This window comes from Nicotiana attenuata, unplaced genomic scaffold (assembly GCF_001879085.1).
Source record: "Nicotiana attenuata strain UT unplaced genomic scaffold, NIATTr2, whole genome shotgun sequence".
Taxonomy (NCBI): Eukaryota; Viridiplantae; Streptophyta; class Magnoliopsida; order Solanales; family Solanaceae; genus Nicotiana; species Nicotiana attenuata.
The window spans coordinates 241,983-245,742 of NW_017670771.1; positions in this window are offsets into that span (position 1 = coordinate 241,983).

Consider the following 3,760-nt stretch of genomic DNA (forward strand, 5'->3'; position numbering starts at 1 on the left):
AAAATCCCTTTTATCCGTTCACCTAACACCCTCCATCTGTTGCATTGTTCCTGAATTGATACGCACCAAACCCTTGACTAAACACTTTCTTTGTCAACCTTAACCCAGAAAATACCTCCTCTCGTTCGAACCCAATACCTTCTATCTGTTGCATTGCTCCTGAACTGACATCTACCAACCTTTGTGTCTCCCATGAACCCCAAAGCACGACACTTGTCACCCCTTCATTGCGTATGATGTTCTTTCTTTCCTTAAACCACTGGTCCTATCCTTGAGGTCTATGGCTCCCTCATTTGCATTGATAACTTAGACTTCTGCTTGGAAAGTCTTGCTCGTCACTGGTTTAACACCTTTTTATCAATCTTATCACAGGAAATACCTTTGATCTGTTCACCCAACCCTTCATCTGTTGCATTGTTCATGAATTGACATATACCAAGCCTTTGCATTTCACAAGAATCCCCAAAGCATATTGATTGTTGCCAACTCGGTGTGCCTGATGTTCGTTCCTGACTTGACGCTTTGATGTGTTCACCAGATCCCGTTTTGTTCAATTGGAAAGCTTGGTGGCAGATTTTGAAGTCATTTCTCACTTGTTATGACCAAACAAACTCAGGAGGAGGAAGTAAACGAAACAAAAGGAACAGAGTGAAGGACAAAGGAAAGAGATGATTCCTAACAAGAAAACTACAACGTAGAAACCTATCAGATATGGACACCGACTCTGATGACCTTGACATGCATCTGCAGCCTATTCTGTTAAGCAAATCTGATGTTCAGCTCTTGTTGTACCTCTTCGCCATGAAACTGGGCTTCAATGCTCCGCTTGCCCGATCTGAATCACAATCCTTTTTCGACTTGTGGTGCCCGTGGGTTTTCACCATCAAGCCTCTCTCATTTTTGGTCTTTTTCTCAACTTACAGTCGCCTCAAGGTGCCCGTGAAGGTTTTCACCAATAAGACTCTCTCATTTTTGATTTCTCTCAACTCACTTTGCCTTATGGTGCCCGTGAGGGCATTTATCATCAAGACTCTCTCATTCTTCATTTCCCTTGTTTGGACCGGAGTGTTGCCCCTGATATGGTTCACCTCTACTTGCTTGACTCAGCGTCTCTCGAAGATTGATCGGAAGGTCTTTCTTTGGACCGTAATGCAGGCTTTTGGACAGGGTTAGGAAGAAAGGGTATCAAAGGCTCAAAACAATTCAATATGAGCTCAAAATTACAACTTTCGGAACCAGATTTCTCACAACAACCACAACTTCTGCTCCAGTTTCCTCCTTGGGGACTTTGGAATTTTATTTCGGTGAGACTGAACCTCAGAGAGAGGCTGCCTACGTACCCTTTCGGGATCAAGTCAAACGTAGTTCAGGTGACTACTTTTGTTGTTGCTCCTTTTCTTTTTCTTTTCTCTTTTTGTTTTTTTTCCTTTCTTTTCCCTTCTGTTGTTTTGTTGTTTTCCCTTTTTTTCTCTTTTTCTTTTTCTTCTCTTTTTTTTTTCTCTCTTTTCTCTTTTTTTCTTTTCTTTCTTTTTTCATTCTTTTCTTTCTTCTTTGTCTTTTTCTTTTTTTTTTATCATTTTTCTTCTCTCTCTCTTTTCACTGTTCCCTTCTTCTTTTCCTTCACTTACTTTCCATGCTTGTGTTTACGAACTTTGTCATTGATTCCAAAAGAGGGGTATGAAAGAAAATACATGAGGATCAAAGGGGGTAACAAAGGATAAAGTGTTTAGATAGCAGAACAAAATGCCTTCATCATCCCAATCTTCAAAACATGCCAAGTACAAACTACACAATTAAACAAACATGAGGAAAACATACGTAACATCTTTTGATTGCGCCAGAATTAATAACCATACCCACACACTTGCCTTCTACATTTGTCAATTACCCAGCTCCATTGGACAACAATCTCGGTACCACGAGCGGTCCCTGTAGACTTGGGGCAAAATTGCCTTTCGCTTCAAACTGACGTGGCATGATGCATTTCAACAGTATTTCTTTATGTTCCGTCTGCCCAGTTTCACACAATTTGGGCTTGAAGTGATCTCAAAATGCCCTTACTTATTGCCCTCGAATGTCCTTACATCTTCAACATTGTTTCATTGCTTCATTACTAAACTGACTTTTAAAACCAGGCTGAGAATTATGCGTGCATGTCATGTCACCAGAACCAGCATGAAAAGAATTGTAAAAGGAGAAGAAAATTAAACAAAATAACTAGAAATGGCAGGAAACAGAGAATTGCATTAGACTGACGGTGAAAGGGTTTAAACAACAGAACAAACAAGCAAACCTAGACAGCACTAAACAAGCTACTACGTCTAAACAAACACGGCAAAGTGTAAAGATAGAAGGGTTTGAGTCACAAGACAATATCCGGATTACATTCCTGAAATAACCCGGACAACAGAAATGACAACAAAATAAACCACAAAAACTCCACTCCGGCTGACCAAGAAATGGAGCGTCTTCCCAATTACCAAGCATGACATCTTAACCGCTGAGTTTCGCATCAATGTTGCTGGAGCCTTCACCAATTTCAATATTATTGACTTCATTCAACAAGTTTCCGAGAGGGTTCTCATACTCCCTGTCACCATGGATCTTCCCCACAAAATGTGCATCATCATGTGCAGGTAAAGGCTTCTGTGCAATGTTCTGGGTGGCACTATCCTGGACCGCCATTATCTCTTCCTCAATCATTCTTTCTATCTCTCTTTTCAAATCCCGGCAACTTTCGACATCGTGCCCCTGGACGTTTGAATGGTATTCACACCTTTTAGAAGGGTCAAAGCCTCTTGCACGCTTGTCCACATGATTCGAAGGAATGGGTGCAATCAGGTTATATTGCTTTAGTTTCTCAAACAAGTTTGCATATGACTCTCCCAAGGGAGTGAAAGTTTCCTGCTTCTGTGCCCTCTCTTGCTTGAAATTTTGGGTGGCCCGCGAACCTGCTCCAGGGGGATTCTTGTAGGCTCTTGGGGGTGGTTAGGTGTTTTGAGTTGGGTAAGCATTTTGTGGGGTGGGTGCGCGCCACTACGCATGGGTAGGATGTTGGGGGTATGTCTGGGCATGGTTGACGGAGAAATTGGAGACATGAGGTGGGTAATAGTGCTGCGGTGAGCCATATGGGGTGTGTGGATAGGTTTGGGGGTGGAGGCGAGGTTGGTGATAATATGGTGATGGACCTCTGGACCAAGCTCTCGATTCCACTACTGCAACCTCTTCTTTCTTCTTCTTTCCCAATACTCCTCCAGTGCCGCTCTGGATAGCCTGAGTAGTTGCTTTGATTGCTGAATAGCTCATAATCTTGTTAGATTTGAGACCCTCTTCCACCATACTTCCCATTTTCACGACCTCGTTGAAAGTTTTTCCCACTGCAGATACCAGATGACCATCATAGGTAGGCTCCAAGGCTTGTAGGAAATAATCAACCATCTCGTTCTCTTTCATTGGAGGATCGACTCTTGCCGCCTGCTCCCTCCACCGAAAACCATACTCTCTGAAGCTTTCTACGGGCTTCTTCTCAATTTTAGTTAGTGACAGACGGTCCGGGACAATTTCGAGATTGTACTGAAAATGACATGCAAATGCTTGGGCCAGATCGTCCCAGGTGTACCATCGAGCATGATCCTGTCGTGTGTACCACTCCAAAGCTGCTTCACTTAGACTTTGACTAAAGTAAGCCATCAATAACTCGTCCCTTCCTCCAGCTCCTCTCATCTTGCTGCAGAACCCCCTTAAGTGGGCCACCGGATCA